Source organism: Rattus norvegicus, chromosome X, assembly GCF_036323735.1.
Source record: "Rattus norvegicus strain BN/NHsdMcwi chromosome X, GRCr8, whole genome shotgun sequence".
NCBI classification, from domain to species: Eukaryota; Metazoa; Chordata; class Mammalia; order Rodentia; family Muridae; genus Rattus; species Rattus norvegicus.
This window is the reverse complement of record NC_086039.1, coordinates 62,658,081-62,679,684: the sequence shown is the minus strand read 5'-3', so window position 1 is coordinate 62,679,684 and position 21,604 is coordinate 62,658,081. Positions and strand designations below refer to the sequence as shown.

Genomic DNA, 21,604 nt, shown 5'->3' with positions numbered 1-21,604 from the left:
ATGGGATTCTTAATCCATACTGTAGTGAAAATTTGCTTTCTTATACAATGTGAGATGATAGCGGAAATGTCAGAGGCTTTCAGGAAGATACTGTCTTTCACTAATTTAATGACTAGTTGTAGAGCCCCACCCCCACCCCTTGTCAGGTCCTTGAGTATTTGAACAACAGAAGACCATTTTGTTAAATGTTTTAAATATTGTAAGATAAATTTCCAGTCAGATTTACTTAAAGAATAGTTAAGGATGATGAAAGACGGTGTTTGGATAGGAGCTGAGATTGGATTTCTTGTAGTATAATTCTGAAACAACATGCTAGGCCCAAAGATTCTTCTTGGACCTCTTTATTACTTCTCAAGGGATAGAGATTTGGCCTGCTGTTCTGTCCCCACCAGAAACTCCCCTGTCATCCTTTATTCCCATTACTGGTCTTCCCTTTCTTTTCATTTTCCCTTGTTGACCCTCTTAGGTTTTCTTATACGAGGTTAGTGGTATACCTTCTCTTCATTTTATGTAACTTACTACTATTTTGATACAAGCTGGCATTCTGCAATACAATTTTAGCATTAGCTATCAAGAATTAATGTAGATTATGTGAGTTAAAGGGCACATTCCCTACCAAGATAGACAAGTGTTCAAATGTCAGTCATAGGCCAAGTTACATGACCAAACCCAAAGTTAATGATGTGGAAATTAGGAGTTGGAAAATAGGCCATGACAAGTTCTACAGAGCATACAGGAATGTTGGCTCCAAAGGAGACGGTGATTAGTTCCACTTAGGAGCCAGAGGAAAGGCTCAGAGACAAGAAAATGACTAAACCAAGATGTTCCCTTGTTTTTTTTTTGGGGGGGGGGCAGTCTTCTTACGTGGCCCAGGCATTCTGGAACTCACAATCCTTCTGCCTCGGCCTCCAGACTACTAGGATTCCAGACCTATATTGACCAGATGAATATTATATTAAGGCTGAATGACTTAAGCCATGACTACCAGACAGTACTTAGAGAATTTTCTTTTTCAATTTCTCCTGATTGGCTACAGCCATCCTTATCTTACTCTGAAACATCTCGAAATGATCAAGTCAGAAGACCTTGCTTTCACATCACAATTTAGAGCTAATTGTAGAGACCTAATTCTAAGGAGAGCAAAAGCATCCTTTCTGCAGGTATGCTACATTTAAGGAGATGACATGATCCAAGATGCTCCGATGGAAGATTCTACTCTGTAGAGTTATTGAGAGATGTTTTTCATTTGTATATTGAAGGGCCGAGAAAGGAGATGCAGTTTTGCATGTCGGCCATCATGAACCTCTGGGTATAATGGGATGATTTCATGTGAATCTTCTTTCCCTGCAGTGTGATGGTTTGTATATGCTTGGCCCAGGGAGTGGCACTATTAGAAGGTGTGGTCCTGTTGGAGTAGATGTGGCCTTGTTGGAGTAGGTGTGTCAGTGTTGGTGTGGGTTTTAATATCCTCATCCTAGCTGCCTGGAAGCCAGTCTTCTGCTAGTAGCCTTCAGATGCGCATGAAGAACTCTCAGCTCCTCCTGCACCATGCCTGCTTGGATGCTGCCATGTTCCCGAACCTTGATGATACTGGATTAAACCTCTGAACCTGTAAGCCAACCCCAACTAATGTTGTTCTTTATAAGACTTGCCTTGGTCATAGTGTCTTACTTATGGCTTACTAATGGCAAAGGAAAGCATTTTAGGGTCTCCCTAGGAACCAACTATGGACTACAATAAGTGGAATCAATTAGGCTGGTCAGAAGTGTTGGTAGAAGAGGTGAGTTGTGACAGAAAGCCTTATGAAGGATTTCTTCTTTCAGTTTTTAAAGGATTTATTTTATTTTATGAGCCGAGTACACTGTCACTGTCTTCAGACACACCAGAAGAGGACATTGGATTCCATTACAGATGGTTATGAGCCACCATGTGGTTGCTGGGAACTGAACTCAGAACCTCTGGAAGAGCAGTCAGTGCTCTTAACCACTGAGCCACCTCTCCAGCCTTCATCATCTTTCATTTTGTATCAAGTGGTACCCAGTTAAAATAAATGACCACCAATGAATTTAGAAGGCGAATGAGGGTTTGAATTAGAGTTGTAGTTAAAATCAGTTCTCTGTCTTTCTAGAGCTAAGGTGTTGAGTCAGGAACAGTAACTATCTAGACTGAAATATCTCTCAGTGGAATCATCCTGCACTCTTTTGGAAACTAGCCCTTTGTACTACCTTTATCTTAGTTTTATCTGTGGGGATCTCTGCAAACATCAGAGCCCGGGGAGTAACAGCCCATGAGAGGCAAGAAGGAAATCTGGTTCAACATGATTTAGTTAGCCAGTGTTGGTTCAAACTTCTAGACTCTGACCCAGCATGGTTTAGTTTAGCCATATTTAAGCACAGCACGATTTTAGAGAAAAGTTTTCTGATGACAATTAACTCAATCGTGTGTGCACAGCAAAGCTAAAGACATGTTTACATTGAAACTCTTTACAAAGTGCATGTGGCCTCTTCCATAAAGATGGGTTCCATTGCCTCAGAACTAGTGCTCAATGTAAGGGTCTAGGGAGAATGACTGAGATAAACATAAAGGTTTGCAAAAGTGAGTAGTGGCCTGGCCCTACATAGAGCACAGAAGGTTCTTAGGCTGTTGTAAATCTCCCATAAGGAAGGGTTTTATTGACTGAGAAACAACGCTCAAGATAAAGGTCTAGGGAGGAAAAGTCTGAGATGAACAAACATAATTTTCTGGGAGATTCAGGCATGGCTTGACCCTAGATAGCACAAATCACGAGGCTACTAACTACATCTATTCCTAGCTTTCTGGGTGGGAAACAAGCAAACTCGTTCTCCTTGAGGAGACAGCCTGTATGCTTAACATTCCTTGTCCCCATAGTGCTTATTTGTAAGCACAAGGGTCTCGTGCCGTCTACATTGGGTTCTTCAGATATTTAGAGCATCCTTGATATTTCTCAAGCCCCCTGGCCTGCAGTTTGGAGATGTTTTCCCTTTTCAGGTACTCTTCAGAGACTCAACGGCTGTACTTACTGTAATACCCGCACCATTTCTGAGATGACAGATGGTCGAAAGTGAAAAATTAGACTCCTAAGAGAGCTTTCTAGCTGCAAATACATAGGCGAATGCCATCATTAAACCACTGAACTGAGAACCGGACCCCGTTGAAGGAATCAGAGAAGGGACTGGAAGAGCTTGAAGAGGCTCGAGACCCCATATGAACAACAATGCCAACCAACCAGAGCTTCCAGGGACTAAGCCACTACCTAAAGATTATATGGACTGACCCTGGGCTCCAACCTCATAGGTAGCAATGAATAGCCTAGTAAGAGCACCAGTGGAAGGGGAAGCCATTGGTCCTGCTAAGACTGAACACCTAGTGAATGTGATTGTTGGGGGGAGGGTGGTAATGGGGGGAGGATGGGGAGGGAACACACATAGAGAAGGGGAGGGGGAGGGGTTAGGGGGATGTTGGCCCGGAAACCCGGAAGGGGAATAACAATCCAAATGTAAATAAGAAATACCCAAGTTAATAGAGAGAGAGAGAGAGAGAGAGAGAGAGAGAGAGAGAGAGAGAGCGCTTTCTAGCTCTCTGGTTCCTGCTATTGCTTGAATCTAAAATGTCCGCCAGAGGTTCATGTTTATAATACATGGCCTGTTGGTGGGTGGTGTTATGGGATGATACCATGGAACAATAAGCAAGTATGGCCCAGTTGCCAGAAGTAGATCACCTGGGTTAGATAACTTTTGAAGAGTATACCTGGTCTCTGACTGCACCTTTGCTTCCTGCTCTGCTATGGCGTGGACAGCCTCAGTTACAAGCTTCCACCACCACTATGGCTCTTCTGCCATGCTTTCCCTGCCATGATCAACTAAGACCCTCTGAAACCATGAGCCAACATAAACCTTTCTTCTCTGGAGTTGCTAGGTCAAATGTACCATCGTAGTGATACAAAAGGAGCCAATATAGCTTTCATTTACTCTAATAATAGTACTGTAGTTCCCCTTGTATGGCTCTCCCTAGGTAGCTTTAGTGAGTCCATGTCTTTCTTTCTTTCACCCTTACCCTTGATCCTTCTACCTCATTGGCTTACCTGGACACATACTCAACTCTGACCATAGGAATATCCTCCCATGCCCAGCAGGTCATCATCTAGCTGATCTGATGAGACTCAAAGTTCCTCTTGGCCTTATAAGGCTGGGTAAACTTGAGCCTGTTCACTGCAGGCCAGAACCCCTCTGGGAAGATCCTACCTAAGGAGGAAGTAGAGACACAGAGAGAACCAGAAAGAGGTGAAGGGTGCTGAGGGACAACTGCTCTTTTTCTTTGAGTTATGGAATTGTTATCTTCAAGACATGACCAAACTCAGAATTACTCAGTTTTTTAGCTGATAAATTTCACTTAATGCTTATGCCTCTTTGAGTTGGGGACTTATTGATTGAAACCAAAAGCCTGAAATTGGATTCAATGGTGACAGAATTAAGTAAAAATGTCACATTTTATAGAGAAGTAAAGGGAACCTGTTTGAATGACGTGATTTAGTTGAGGTAGCAGATTATAAGCAATGCAAGGCTCAAACTTCAGGGCTGTGGCTATAGCTCAGTGGTAGAGCACTCACATGGCTTGTACTAAGTTCTAGGTTAAATTTTTGCTACTAAAAACCAGACCTAGGCTTCTGATACCAGATTTACCATACCAACCATTTCTTTTTGGATAAGAAATTATCACATAATTTAGTATAATATGAAACAAACATTTTATTTGTTCTTGATGCTACCAACCATCATTTTGGATGGGCTCAACTGGTACGTTCTACTGGCCTTGTCTGAGGTTACACCTGCAGCTACATTACTAGCATGCAGAGGGCTCACTGGGCCTGCATGGTCTAAGATGGTCTCATTCACATGCTCAGCAAGAGATGCTAGTGGTTACTGAGCAGCAACCCATCTCAGATTTATTCGTGAAAAGGCCTGAGGATAGTAAGATAGAGTGAAAGGTAGAAGGCACATTATCAAAGAGACATGAATATAAAACACAGGAAGAACTATTGTGGCCTTTTTTGCAAACAATCTATTTCATCTAGTATTAAAATGATATGGTACCTGTTAGGGATTATTGTTGTTGAACATATATTAAACAGAGGTATGTTAAGGGGCTAGAGTAATGGCTCAGTGATTAAGTACTCGCTGCTTTTCCAGAGGAGCTGGGTTCAATTCCCAGCACCCACATGGTGGTTCACAACTGTTTGTAACTCCTGTTCCAGGGGCTCTGACACCCTCACACAGACATACATGCTGTCAAATCACCGATGTACATAAAATAAAAATAAAATGTCATTTTGGGTCTGAGTTACCTCATTCATGATGATATTTTCTAGTTCCCTTCATTTTGAAAAACTCATGATGGCCTCATCTTAATAGCTGTGTAGTATTTCATTGTGTAAATGAACCACATTTTCTGTATCCATTCCTCTGTTGAAGGGCATCTGGGTTCTTTCCAGCTTCTGGCTATTATAAATAAGGCTGCTATGAACATAGTGGAGCACGTGTCTTTTTTATATGTTGGGGCATCTTTTGGGTATATGCCCAAGAGAGGTATAGCTGGGTCCTCCGGTAGTTCAATGTCCAATTTTCTGAGGAACCTCCAGACTGATTTCCAGAGTGGTTGTACCAGTCTGCAATCCCACCAACAATAGAGGAGTGTTCCTCTTTCTCCACATCCTCGCCAGCATCTGCTGTCACCTGAGTTTTTGATCTTAGCCATTCTCACTGGTGTGAGGTGGAATCTCAGGGTCATTTTGATTTGCATTTCCCTGATGACTAAGGACTTTGAACATTTCTGTAAGTGCTTCTCAGTCATTTGAGATTCCTCTGTTCTGAACTCTCTGCTTAGTTCTATACCCCATTTTTTGATTGTATTGTATTGTATTGTATTGTATTGTATTGTATAGTATTGTATTGTATTGTATTGTATTGTATTGTATTGTATTGTATTGTACCACATTGTTTGCTTGTTTTGGTGGTTAGCTTCTGGAGTTCTTTATATATTTTTGATATTAGCCCTCTAACTGATGTGGGGTTAGGGAAGATTTTTTTTCCCAATCTGTAGGTTGCTGATTTGTCCTATTGGGTATGTCCTTTACCTTACAGAAGCTTTCCAGTTTCATGAGGTCCCATTTATCAAATCTTGATCTTAGAATGTGAGCCATTGGAGTTCTGTTTAGGAAATCTCCAAACCCCCACATCCACACCCACACCCACCCCTGGCATGTCAGTGAGTTCGAGGCTCTTTCTCATTTTTTCTTCTATTAGATTCAGTGTATCTGGTTTTATTTTGAGGTCCTTGATCCACAGTGGATATTAGCCAAAAAAGTACAGAATACCCAGGACTAAGAAGATTAACAAGCTGAAGGGCCCAAGTGAGGATTCCTCAATCCCACTTGGGAGGGAGAAGAAAGCAGTCACAGGGAGAGGGCAGAGGGAGGGAGGGACCTGGATGGGAAAGGGAACAGGAAGGGGAAAAGGGGAACATGATCAGGTATTGGGGGATGGGGAAACAGGAGTGAAGCCCTGAGGGCCAGCAGAAAGAGTGGAAACAGGCAACATCATGATGTAGGAGGTGGGGGAACCCTCTAGAATGTACCAGAGACCTGGGAGGTGAGAGACTCTCAGGACTCAAAGGGAGGGACCTTAGATGAAATGCCCTACAGTGGGGAGAGGAAACTTGTAGAGTCCACCTCCAGTAGAAAGATAGGACATCAAGCAGAGGGATGGGGTTGCCATCCCACAGTCAAAAGCACTGACCCATAATTGTTCCTGTCTAAAAAAACTGCAGGGTCAAAAATGGAGAAGAGACTGAGGGAAAGGAGGTCCAATGACAGGCCCAAATTGGGGTCCATCTCAAGGGGAGGCCCCAAGGCCTGACACTATTACTGAGTCTATGGTGTGCTTATAGACAGGGTCTTATCATGGCTGCGCTCTGAGAGGCCCAACAAGTAGCTGAAAGTCAGATGCAGATATTTACACCCAACCAAGTCAGGGACCCTTGTGGTTGAATTAAGGGAAAGCAGGAAGAAGCTGAGGAGGAGGGCAACCTCATAGGCAGACTAGCAGTCTCAACTCACCTGGACCCCCGAGATCTCTTAGACATGGAGCCACCAATCAGGCCACATACACCAGTTGATATGAGACCCCCAACAAATATACAGCAGAGGACTGCTGGGTCTGAACTCAGTCAAAGAAGATGCACCTAACCCTCAAGAGACTGGAGGCCCCAGGGAGTGTGGAAGAAGCAGGGAAGAGGTATGGGATTAGTAACAGTCAGAGGGTGGACCTTGAGGAAGATAATGACTAGACTGTAAAAAAAAAGATAAAAATAATAATAATACCAAGAAGGAAAATAAAATATAAAATAAATTTAAAACAGGGGTATATTGAAATCCTACCCTTTCACCTCAGAATTTGGCATTATTTGAAATAAGATCTTGGCAAAGGTAATTTATATAAAATAAGGCTATTAAGATGAGCCCTAATTCAATATGGCTGGTATCCTCATCACAGTGGGGAACCCAGACATAGAAACTGAAAAGCATAAAAGAAAGCAAATTGAGGGCTGGAGAGATGGCTCAGTGGTTAAGAGCACTGACTGCTCTTCCAGAGGTCCTGAGTTCAAATCCCAGCAACCACATGGTGGCTTACAACCATCTGTAGTGAGATCTGATGCCCTCTTCTGGTCTGAAGACAGCTACAATGTACTTACGAATAAATAAATCTTAAAAAAAAAAAAAAGAAAGCAAATTGAAGATACAGGAAGGTGGCCATGTGACCGAAGTGATTCATGCACAAGCCGAGGAACCAAGGGTTGTAGGTAAACATCAGAAGCTAAGAAGAGCCTCCCTATAGATTTTGGAAGGAACATAGTGCTGCCGTAGTTTTGATTTTGGAGACTACCACATTAATCATTTAATACTAGTAACTATGAGATACAGGCCCAGTGTGGAGGAATTAGGTCAATGTCTTTTTATATTGCCCCATTAAGATGTATATGAGCCTGGAGGCGGTAATTGGGGGTGAATGAGGAGCGAAACACCCTTATAGAAGAAGGGGAGGGAGAGGGGATGGGAGCTTATGGACAGGAAACCAGGAAAGGGAATAACATTTGAAATGTAAATAAAGAAATATCCAATTAAAAAAAAGATGTATATGAGCCTAGATTTCACATATAAAATCTTTAAGCATGTATATATACTCATTCCTTATACTCTGATGGTTACATAGCTTATGCAACATTTCCCAAATGTGGAGCTATATATACCCCACAAATTTACACATTCTGACACCCCTTCAGGCCTCTGTACTTAACCACTCATGTAGCATATACGCAGACACTTACTTATACATAAAAAATTATGATTCTAAAGTTCCCTTTGTGTTTCCTTCTAGAAATTACACCATTGTCTCCTACAGGGGTAATTGCTATTCTGGCTTCTGACACCATAAATTTTATTTTGTTTGTTTTTGAATTTCGTATAAGCATGGTCACCACATGCATGACATAGCATAGAGGGAAGGCAAGGCATAGCATAGAGGTAGAAGCAGAAAGCTGGCTGATCACATCTTCACTCACACAGGAAGGAGAGTGAGTAGGAATATATTTTTTTGATTGGCTTCTTTTTGTTTGACATTTATCCATGTGGTTGTCTGAGTTAGCGCTGGTTCACTTGAAATGAGGTATTAAAACTATAGATTAGAGAATGGAGTCTCAGAGTTAAGTTGTTCAAAGGAACACAACAGTAAATAGCGGAGCCAGAATTTGAATCCGGGTAATCTGACTCTACTCCATTAAACATGATGCTACTTTATCCATGAGTGCTATTTCTCTAATATCTATATTTTTTCCTGTGATGAAATATCATCATCCTGTAAAAAACAACTTACAGAAAAAAGTCTTTTTTTTTGTTTGTTTGTTTTATGGTTTCAGAGCATTAGAGTCCGTAATGGTAGGGAAGGCATGGCATAGCATAGAGGTAGGAGCAGAAAGCTGGATCACATCTTTACTCACACAGGAAGGAGAGTGAGTAGGAAGTGGGGGAAAGCTAAGAACTTTCAAAGCCCATTCTATTGGACATCTTCCAGTGAAGCTAAACCTCCTAAAGGGTTCATAACTTCCCTCAAACAGCACCACTGACTGGATGTCAAATGTTCAAATGCATAAGCTTACGGGGACATTTCTTATTCAAACCACAATAAGATCCATTTCCTTTGCCATAACAGCTAGGACATGCCAACAGATATTTGTATATAACAAGTTAACAGATTTTTTTTTCCTGAGTGAATGAATGACAAAAATGAATGAATGAGATATGTTTGCTTCTACAGTGCAGTGGTTTACTTATGTTGTCAGAAATGCCTTAGAAGATTCTTCCTTTTGTTTACCTTGATTATGGGCATTTCCTTAGACTCATTCTACCACTTCTGGTCATAGCCCCTTGTGATCCCTTATGTTTTCTGGAGGTGCTGGGATGGAACTCAGGGTCTTGCACAGGTGAGGCAAGTACTTTAGCAGTGAGTGACACCCTCCAGAACCAAGAAGGGTGGCAAATTTCCCCATGATTTACATTTCTTCTAATATCTTGCAAAGCTTGGTACTGTAGTAGAAAAAGAGGAAGGATGTGCTCTCTCAAAATATGTCCATTTTTTCAGCTAAAATCACTTGAAGAACTTTAACTTCAAAAGGAGCCATATGACCTATTTTTCCTTACATGCAGCAAGCCATAGAGATGATTTTAAAATAATTTAATTTTTGAGATTATATAGTAATTCTGTTGTTTCTCTCTTCCCTTTCTTCCCTCCAAACACACCCATATACCCTCCCCCATAACATGCTTTCTTTCTAAATCTATATATGTTTCCCATATATATCCTGCTTAGTCCATATAATGTTGTTTGCATGTTTTCAGAACGTTCCTTTGGTATTGGATAACCAATTGGTATGCTATTCCTGGGTATGCCATAAAAAAAATCTTTTTTCCCAGCTCAGAAAAAAAGAAAAGAAAAAAATCTTTTGGGGGGGGCAGGATCTAGGTTTATTTCAGCCTATGAAAAACTAAAATTCAAAGAAAATTCAATCTTGCTTAAGGGAACATTGTAAAGTAACAATTCTTGATATCACATGCCTCATATGATCCATTTGAAACCATAGAGAATTACATCGTTTTTTGTGTCACTCTTCCAAGAGACAAAACAAATTTGAACAGCTAAAACATCTTTAAAATTTACCAAGCTTATGAACTCTCAAACAGAACTTTAATTTCCTGTACATACTCCCATCACATGAAGTTATTTCCTGTACACCACTTTTGCAAACTGGTCTTTTACTTCCTTTCATTTGACCTAGATTGGCTACGAGACCTAGAGAAGGATTGAGACCGCTTGTGATTTCTCTCTCGAGACAGAGACCTTTCTCTTCTCCTATCTCTAGAAAGTGACCTGCTCCGGCTTCAGGAAAAGCTTCTACTTCTTGGGGATCTGTGTCAAGATGGAGGACTCCTCCCTCTTCCTGTGGTAACCATCTCAAGGACGCTGACCCCAAGAGGGAGGCGGCCACGGTTCTGACCTCTCTTTTCACCATTCAACAGTTCCACTCACCAGCCACATCGTGTTCTTCCATCTAGCTCGCAGACAGCATCAGCAGCATCTTGGGGATCCTCAAATTTGACAAAAGCAAAGCCAGGAGGGTTTCAAGCAACCCACACACTTCGGCATGGTCCATAATAGCCAAAAGCCTGTTCTAATTCAGTCTTGTTTCCATTGTTACCTACATAAACCTTACAGTTCAAGGGATAGGACTCATGATGCATTTCTAGATCCTGGATTCAAAAGGCCCAAGCTCAAATCCTAGCACTTCAACAAGCCCACCTGCTTCCCTCTGGCTCTGCTCCCACAGATGCTCTCCGTCCCGTGGTGTCCACGAAATGGCTGCCATAAAAATTCTTTAGGGAGACGTGTCTTCATATATCAAGTCTGGAAAATAGCCTTGGTCACTAGAAATTGGTAACTTGAGCTGCAATCAATCTTAATACCACACTACAAGGCTATTTATCTTCCACTCCCCTGCATGTATATCTCAGCAACATTCCTAAACTTCAAGTTTTTGTTCATTTCTTCAGACTGTCTTATGAAGATCTTTCTATACTTGTCTGTAGGGTTATGGGTCCGATGTCTGTACTGCCGTAGGGCACAGCCATTGCAGGTGGGACACAAGAGTTGACTGCCCTTACCCATGCTGTAGCCATCACTGAGTGGGTGTTGGGCTGTAGTTAAGCCCCGGGACACCACTCTAGTGTGGGGAAGTGCAGACTGAGGCATGGGACTGCTGGAGGTGGCTCAGCGGGTACGAGGCAGGGGCTGTCTGGTTCTCAGGCTCTCGGGCATCCAGGTGCCGCTGGATGCCTTGGAAGAACTGAGAATGGAGTCGGGGTAGAAAAAGGGGAGAAGCTCGCTGCTGTGAGGAGAGAGTACTTGGCATGACAGCTGTTGGCTTGTGCTTGTGCTTGGTGGTAGCCTGGCTGGGAGTGCAAAGAAGCCTTCTACAAGAGACTAGGCGGCGGCGGCAGATCCCAATGAAAAGAGGCAGTCCATGGCTTTAAGGCATTTATTGTCATGGAGGAAATTGGATGAGTAAAACCATACCCCACTTCTCCGCGTGGACCTGAGGTTAAATACCTTTTGCAGGGAGGAGTGTCTAGGAAGAAAAGCTTATTGGCTAAGCCTCCAGGCCTTTAGCTACCTCATTAAAATGGAGATCTATCTTGAGACTATGTGACCACAGATCAAGTCCTCAACCTGTGGAGAGGCTTGGGTTGTTACCCTTACATGACTGATGGCCACAAATCTATGGGGGGGGGGACTACAGCTAGTGACAGGGACCTGGTGTCCGGGAACAGGTGAAGAGCCTACTGTTCCTTCATGTTTCTTGGGTTTCAAGCTACCTTTCACGGTCCCACACATGTCAAATCGATATAATTGTCATGCTTTTCTCTGGTTAATGAGCTCTGGAACTGGTTGGATCCCCCCATTCAATCAAAGAACCCATTTTAAAAGCTTAGGAAGGTATAAGCATTTTCACATTTCGTCACAGAAGCACCAGCTTTTTGTTTTATTGGAGGGTACATTTTTCAGAGTGACAATTTTGTGTACTGGAAACAGGTAAGTCACTTATATGAATAATATGATTAAAAAGTTAATTATCACTTAAGTGATCTTACACAATGTTTTTACCTTATTGAATGGATACTATATTATATAAGAAAAGCACATGTTTGGAAGAACACACATGAGAGCATTATACAAAAATAGATTATTTTCACCTTTTGTAGTTGGACATAGGATTGACAAACTTTTCCTCTAGTAAGTCAGATAGTAAATACATTAGGCTTAGAACCATATAGTCTCTGTTTGAACTCTTCAAATCTACACTTTAAAGTGAAAGCAGCTATAAAAACATGAGAATGAATGTGTATTTTTCAGTAATATGTTCCAGTAAAACTTTGTTTCCAAAATCATGCACAGGCTGTGCTTAATCTACAGACCACATTTTGACAATTCCTTTCCCCCAGAAAAGATAAGAGTAATTCAAGGAACAAAGTTCCTATATACTATCAAAGGAGAAATAAACTATTTCCTTCAGATTGATAAATCATTTATAGAACTATCCGTTGTTTCCATGGTGGCCTAAATAAAGAAAACATGACAATGAATGTTTTCTGATTGGAATATGTGCAGATAAGCATTAATAATCCTATCTTTAATATTTACCTTTGAAAATCCTGCTTATAGTTGGCCACTGACTGATGATATCTGAAGATTGAGATTTGGAGAGGTTTCCAGCCTTTATTGAGTGTGTCTGACTGTGGTAGCTTGAATGAGGATAGTCCCCATAGGCTCATATAATTGAATGTTTGGTCCCTAGTTGGTGGAACTGATTGGGAAGAATTGGGAGGTGTGGCCTTGCTAGAGGAGACATGTCACTTGTGGTAGGCTTTGAGGTTTCTAAAGCCTACAACATTTCCAGTTAGCCTCTCCCTCTCCCTCTCTCTCCCTCTCTTCCTCCCTCCCTCCCTCTCTCCCTCTCTCCTTCTCTCCCTCTCCTTTAAGGATGTAAGGTCTTAGCTATGGCTTCAGTGCCAAGTTTTCCTCCATGCGGCTATGCTCCTTGCCATGATGGTCATGGAATCTAACACTCTGTAACTATAAACCCTAATAAACTCTTTCTTCTCTAAGTTGCCTTGGTTATGGTGTCTCTTCACAGCAATGAAAAATTAACTAGCACAATATCTCTAAACCATACAAGTAAGATTGTGCCGAACTTCTCCTCTCTGAGAGCCTGGTAATTTTGGATTTGCAAATAGAGATTACCTGTGTGTTCATCCCCTGGAGTAAGAATTCCAAGTGCTGGATCCTGAATGAGTTTGCTCTGACGTTCCATGCTGTGAAAAATGCAGGCTGCTGAGTCACAGAGAGCTGGAGAATGGAAGCTGCCTGTTTCCTTAGCAGATGTTGATTGGGGTATGTTTTAATTTAAAGGCTGGTTTTATTTGCTTTTTGGATAGATTTATATACGGGTTTTGTCTGTACCACACTGGGAATTTTACCCGCAGTTTGGAACTAGGACAGGGAAAATTAGTCACTGACTCCAAGTAGAGAGCAGTAATATTTGCCTGGTATAAAAAGTTGTTAATAAATAGAAGTCTCTCCAGGTAGAGAGCATAGATAGATAGATGGTTTATTGAAGTCTACAGGAAACTCATATTCTTTGTTGGTGGATACCACGGGAATTTTGGGTTAATTTCCTGACATGACAGAACAGAAAAAGCCTAAGAATAGGTTCATACAGTATTTTAGTTTACTTCATTTGTTTTAGATTGTCTTAGTTTTTCAAAACGGGAGTGATTTTTGGGTTTCGTGGCTATATTATTTCTCTGGGAGAGAATACAAGATACAAGCTTTCATGCTTCCCAGCTGAAGGATATGCTGATTTGTGAAAAAGATTTTGTCTTTGTGCTTCTAGAAAATGTGATTAGACTCTGGACACCTTCCAGAGCTATATGGGTCAGATTTGATAGAGGGAGACTCCTGAAGAACTAGATTGAGGAGAATATAAAAAAGGAACAGAATTTCATCCTAACCAGTCAATATAACCTACACAGACTGACACAACCCATACAGATATCCTGATGATACTTAAATATTTTTTTGAGATTTATATATTACAGAATGTATATCTTTGGTGAGTCTCATCCTCAGACATGCTGCACTGACTTGCTTGAACTCCTGAGGGACTTTCAGCCAGATCCAGTCAGGACAGACATCAGAGACTACAACAATTATTGATGTGGACTTCTTAAGAGCAAACAACTCCCCCATTTTCCCTATCCCCCAAAGATATCTCAATGCCCATTAAGTAGTTGTGAAGAGTTATTGCACCGGTTCCCTGAACTTGGGGGGCTGGAGGTGGTTATTCTAAGGTTGTCTTTCTGGGGAATTTAGAAACAGTCATAATTTAACAGGGAGGAATTAGTTAAAATTGATTGTACAGCCATAATCTCATTTGGTAGAAATCCTTATAATTGTTACTAAGTTGAAGTTATAATTTCTCACATTGGTACAGAATTTGTTTTGATGCAGAATCAGGCTTTTCATTGGCATAAATTTCCTCTATTGTTACAAAACTTTTAAAAATACAAGGCTTGTACCCAGTCCTTCTATAACTGCCATTATAAACTGATCTGAGGTGATTAAGCATATGAGTCAAGGGTCAGAGAGCAAATTCATGGTTCTGAGTTTACAGTTAGGGTGTTTTCAAGACATTTTATTAGAAATAGCTGAGAGTAGTTAATGGACAACAGTCCAGATTACTTTACATAGGTAGTTTTCAAAACCGTCAGAAATCCATAGAATGTGACATTTAATGTTATTTATCATTTGTTGAGACATAGCTGCTCCTAACAGCTCCCCATTTGTGGATTCAAAGTATGAACTGAGCAACTCCCTCCAGGTGAGGTTATACATTGTGGCTAGGTAGCCACTGGGCAGAAATTGCCTACTTCATCTACAGACAAAATACTGTCCAGAAAAAGGACACACTACGCAGAATAGTTGACTGATAATCTCTGCCAAGTCAGAATAATCAGTCCTTCAAATTCTGCATTACAAAGGTCTGTCAGGTTATCCTGGGCCAGAAGGCTGAAGACTGATGCTCCAACTTCCTGGCATACTGGGGCCATATAGGTAGGCAGCTGTTTCTACAACTTGTCTCAGTTCTGGAATCCATGTTAGGCTTCCTATATTTTCAGATAATATTGGTTGTTCTCAGATTTCTCATGGGTTGAAGACTAATTATAGTCTCATAGCTTACCCAGGCTATTTAACATTGAGAAAAGTTATTTGAGAGGATAGTTTTCAGATAATATCCAAGCTAAACTAAGACATAACATATGAAATTATAAGCCTTCTTAAGTTAGGACAGATAACAAAGTGTTCTATTTAATTGACAAAAATGATAGACTGGGTGTTAGGTATATCTTTATAAATTACAAAATGGTAATAGTTATGCTCAATTATATTTGAGAGAAAAGATCTTTTTCACTGGACAAAAGGAGGAAATGTGAGTTGATGTCTATGTGCAGGAGTGGGCAGGCACAAGATATGGCAAGGCCTATGATTGGGAAGTAAAAAAGAAAGGTGGAATGAGAATTTTAGAGACAGAACAGACAGTATGGAGAAGAGAAGGAAAGAAGATGGAGGAAGACGGATGGCCCAGATCTGTGTGGCTTTAAATAGCCACAGGTAGCTATGAATATATATATATATATATATATATATATATATATATATATATATATATATATATGGGATGGATAATTACAGGACAATATGTCTTATCTAGGTGGGCAGTTTATATCAATATCATTTGGCTCTGAGTTTATTGTGTGGACATTTTGTGGTGTGAGAATTTACTGATATAAATCTGATTGATAAATTACAAGCCTCTAGAGTTTTGATTTTGCCAGGTTACAGGGATTTGTGAACAGCTAACTGTGCAATGGTCGGTCATTGCATGGGGCTGGCATGGCAGCTGAGTGCCATGGGAACTTAGTGAGATGGGTGGTCGGTGGCTGCTGGAGCTAGCCATGGAGATGGCAAGACTGCCTCTGGGGCCTGAGAGTAGCCAGAGCTAGCATGGGGTGGTGTATCCTTTTTAAATATTTCCCGCTACAGATCACCCCAACATCTACCCTATCTATGAACTGCTGGAGCACATGAACTGGCCAGCCCTGCTGATCCAAAGCTGCATGACACAGGGCAACAACAGGATATCTGAGGATCCTGGTGAGGATCCAGTATTGATAGTGTAGCCAGAGGCCTCAAACCAGACCAATGACTCACTGAAATTAACATTTTACAAGCAAAGCTGTTTGGGCAAAAGGATTTTCTATGTGACACACTGCAGCTTCCATGGTGAGATTTTTTTTTCTTAATTTTACTTTTTGTTTTCTTTTGAGCAGGAGGTTACAAGGGCAGAAGGATGGAGAGCTGAGTGAGTTTGGAGTACATGACATGAAATTTACAAAGAATCAATACAAAGTTTAAAGAAGGTAAGGAGGGAACTTGTCAATAGAAATATGGCTACTTGCAGCCAATCCAACAGACTTGATGGGCCAACACGATTTCTAAAATCCACAGCTAGGCATGGGGTTCATGCCCAGTTGCATTACAAGGAGCTGATCTTGACCTGCCTACTGAACTTGGCCTTGTTTAAGCAGCCACTCTGCAGAATGCTATAGTTTCGCCTGTATAAATCATACCCTTGCTTTTGGTCTGAGAGTATCCAAAGGGGGTGTTTTTCCTCATTATTCTCCAAATGCCAGGAACTTCCCAATACATTCACCCTTCTGTATCTGTGGGTTCCACATTCACAGATTCTACCAAGCACAGGTAGAAAGTATTTGGAAAAATTGTTTCTGCAGTGAGCATTGCATACTTTCCCCGTTGCCATTATTCCACAAATAATTCAGTATGGCATCTATTTTCACAACATTCTCTTTGTATCAGGCATTCTAAAGAAGAAGAGACGTTTTAAACTATACAGAAGGACATATGTGTAAGTTCTGTACAGATGCTTTGGGATTTTATACAAGAGATTTGAACACCCACAAGTGTTGGAGTCAATTTCCATTTGATACTGAGAGAAGGGATGGCTGTATTCCTATAGTCTGTGAAGGATTCCTTTACAGTTAGCTTGAGGACTCTAACCCACAGACTTTCCCTAATCTTGTCCACAAGTAAACTCACCTTACCTCAACATTTACTGAGTCTCAAGTGCTTATGCTTCCTGTTTAGTAGTGACCTCAATTAGGACACCTGAGTCATACAGACATCATTGACCAGAAAACAATTCCCAGAAAACAACCAAGGTGAACACACACTGCAATGGAAATGAAAACAAAATCCAGAACTTTTATGAAAAAGCTAAAACTGTAAGGTGTCCTTCTCCACTTTTGAAGCCAGAAACAAAGCAAAGCAACAATAAAACAAGCATTTTTCTAAGACTTAAAAACATTTTAAGCCTTCCTGGTTTATGAGTTAACACTCTGCTTCCACTCCTGGAAGATATTTAAATCCCAACTCTTAAAATAAATGGGCATTAGAAGCTGGAAAGAACCCAGATGCCCTTCAACAGAGGAATGAATACAGAAAATGTGGTACATCTACACAATGGAATATTACTCAGCTATCAAAAACAATGCCTTTATGAAATTCATAGACAAATGGTTGGAACTGGAAAATATCATCCTGAGTGAGGTAACCCAATCACAGAAAAACACACATGGTATGCACTCATTGATAAGTGGCTATTAGCCCAAATGCTTGAATTACCCTAGATGCATAGAACACATGAAACTCAAGACAGATGATCAAAATGTGAATGCTTCACTCCTTCATTAAAAGGGGGAACAAGAATACCCTTGGCAGGGAAGAGAGAGGCAAAGATTAAAACAGACACAGAAGGAACACCCATTCAGAGCCTGCCCCACATGTGGCCCATACATATACAGCCACCCAATTAGACAAGATGGATGAAGCAAAGAAGTGCAGGCCGACAGGAGCCGGATGTAGATCTCTCCTGAGAGACACAGCCAGAATACAGCAAATACAGAGGCGAATGCCAGCAGCAAACCACTGAACTGAGAATAGGACCCCCGTTGAAGGAATCAGAGAAAGAACTGGAAGAGCTTGAAGGAGCTCGAGACCCCTTATGAACAACAATGCCAAGCAACCAGAGCTTCCAGGGACTAAGCCACTACCTAAAGACTATACATGGACTGACCCTGGACTCTGACCTCATAGGTAGCAATGAATATCCTAGTAAGAGCACCAGTGGAAGGGGAAGCCCTTGGTCCTGCTAAAACTGAACCCCCAGTGAACGTGATTGTTGGGGGGAGGGTGACAATGGGGGGAGGGTGGGGAGGGGAACACTCATAAAGAAGGGGAGGGGGAGGGATTAGGGGGATGTTTGCCCGGAAACCAGGAAAGGGAATAACATTCGAAATGTAAATTAGAAATACTCAAGTTAATAATAAATAAATAAATAAATGGGCATTAGCTTAACATATCCTTTCTAAAAACCCGAGTCAAAGCCCCAATCTCTGTCGCCATAATGCACTTGTTTGGCACCTGACCCCCATCTTTTCCGATTTTTTCTGTTCATCCAAAGCATTTCATACACTCTATCTTCAAAATCCATCCTTTACTGTTAGCAGAAATTTTGGGGATTCCAATCAGAGACACCATGTCTTACTGGAGAAATTGGAGTCCCCTCTTGGGGTTCTTAGGCTAATTAATAAATTAAGAATGGATTCAAAAGCAAGTTCAAAGGCAATTTTATTAGTGTTTAAAAGAAGATCCTCAGGACAGGTGAGCTGCAAATCGCAGCAGCTGCCCAGAGGAGGAAGTTGGAGACTGAAGTGAGAGAAAGACATGCAGTTGAGTTAAGCTGGCATGGAGGGCAGCTACACCACGAGGAGGTGAACTTTAGAAGATACCATAGAAAGCCTCCTTAACACCTGAAAGAAAAAGAAGAGAAGGGAAAAAGTAGACGTTTTGGGGCTAGGAGTCAGAAAGGCAGGCAGGCCCAACAGAACCTCATGGAAGTTTGCCATGATGAGGGCGGGGATTCTGGGAAGGACAAGTATGTTATCTCATCAAAGGGCTACTTATTCTTCATACATTTAGAGCAAAGCCTAAGGTGAACCTGCCTTCCGCAGGAGGAGCAGCCGTTAGCCTGGTGATTGATCTGTTCAACTGGATTAAAGCCTAAGGGGGGAGACAGTGTCTTTCTCCCATCAGAAGTCAATTCCATTCTTTTTCTTCCATTAATTTATTTATTCACTTTACATCCCAATCGCCACCCTCTCCCGGTCCTGCCCCCATCCCCTTCTCCTCTGAGAGAGTGGGGCCGCTCCTGTGTATCACCCCCAACATCAAGTCACTGCAGGACTAGGTGCATCCTCTCCCACTGAGGCCAGACAAGGCAGCCCCGGTAGGGGAACAGGACCCATTGGCAGGCAACAGAGTCAGGGACTGCCCCAGCTCCAGTTGTTGAGGGACCCACATGGAGACCATTCTTTACTGTAACATTGTCATTCAAAAATGCACCTTGTCTTCCAGTTCTTTGGAACATCACCAAGTTTAAGAGCCCAGGAGGCAACATAAACTTCTTTCTGTAAAACACTAATAATTTGTGGTTAAAATCTCACTGGGAGGGTGTGTGTGTATGGGGGGGGGTGGTAAGAAGCTACCAGACTTCTTTGTAAGACAAAATCCAATTTAAGATTCTAGTTAAGGCCCTTTCCATTGTCACCACCATCCCTTACCAAAGATCACAAAATAGTGAGCTTTCAGGTGTATTTGTGTTTGGTTCACAGCTGCCTCACATTGTTTATGTAAATAACAGACAGCAACTTTTTAACTCCCAATACCAATCAGAGATCTTTAATTCACTCCATTATTTTTGAGGCCTTCATGTTTACAGAAACTAATGACAGGGATTAAAGGCATCTTTGCAGGGGTTGTTAAATTACAGCCTGCTGGGTCCATCCCTGACCCCAAGATTCCTTTATTTTTAATTTATTTTGTGTGTGAGTATTTTGGCTCATGTATATATGTGCACCACGTGCATGCTGGATGCTCTCAGAGGTCAGAATTATGCAGTAGATAGGTCCCTTGGAACTAGAGTTACAGATTGCTGTGAGCCACCACGTAGGTGCTGGGAACTGAACCCTGGTCCTCTGTAAGAGCAGCATGTGTTCTTAACCATTGTCCCACCACTCCAGCCCCTGATCCCAAAACTTCTGATGTGTGCAGGTCTGGAATAAGGGCTCAGAATTTGCATTTGTAACCGGTTCCCAAATTGCTCTAGAGACCATAGGTGGGGAATGACTAGATCAAAACATTCAGGGCAATCGTTATATCAAAGTCTCCACTGAATCTACACTACTTAAAAGCCAACAAGGTAATTGGCTTGTTCCCTCATAAGGGCATGTATAGAATTACCTTTCTATGACATGTTGACAAGAGATAAAAATGGGGAGCAGAATTGGAATGCCCTATGTTGGCATCAGGAACTGGCTTTATAATCAGGAACCAGCTCTATGGTCACAAGTCACCTCTGAATCCAGCAATGATGGTGATATCACCCATAGGCAACAGGGACCCGCACGTCTGTTGCCACGGCAGTCACCACACATTCCCAGTGTCCACCTGGTCCACCTTTCCACCTTTATCTGCACTAGCAGTGCATGCAGTTAGAAGTCACAACCAAAATAAAAGGCAGACCCCCCACTGGCCTTCTCTCTCTTTCCTTCTTCATTGCCCACTTTGTCCTTCTCCCACAATATACCTCTCCCGTGGAACTGTGCTGGCCTGGTGTGATCTGCCCAGACGAGCCACCATTCTAACGTAACATCCTAGGTATGCAAATTTGGGTAGACTACACCTTCGTGAGCGACTGCATTATTTTTGTTTGAGCTATTGCATTATTGCCTTGTGAAATGTTTGCCTTCTTTAATAAGATCTAAATTTATTGGTATTTTTGTTTCTGGGACGCATGTTCATTTTGTCCAGCATTTATCCAGTTGCAGACTAGAGTAATAGTGTATAGTTTTTGTTTTGTTTTGTTTTTCCGGAGCTGAGGACCGAACCCAGGGCCTTGGCAAGTGCTCTACCACTGAGCTAAATCCCCAACCCCTAGTGTGTAGTTTTATCCCACCCCAAATGAAGAGAAAACTCAGAAGGATTTGGCATGTAACACTAGAGAAAGACACTGAGCTATTCTACTCATCTGGGGAACGAATTGCTTAAGAATCAGAGAACGCTTGTCCACACTAAAAAGAAAAAAAATAGGTGGAAAGACATTTTATAGGTCACTTTCCCGGAAATAAGGACTCATATGCAAGTGCATTTTTAAAAAGTCATGTTTAAGGAAGTTGGACAGGGAATCAGAAATCAGATAAAAGACCCAGCCACAGTGATACTGC

At 41.7% G+C, this 21,604-nt stretch overlaps 1 pseudogene; it reads right to left on the bottom strand.

Moving 5' to 3' along the window:
* Positions 1 to 10,078: 10,078 nt before the first annotated feature.
* On the bottom strand, positions 10,079 to 10,867 carry Srsf3-ps2 (serine and arginine rich splicing factor 3, pseudogene 2; annotated as a pseudogene).
* Between the last annotated feature and the right edge of the window lie 10,737 nt (positions 10,868 to 21,604).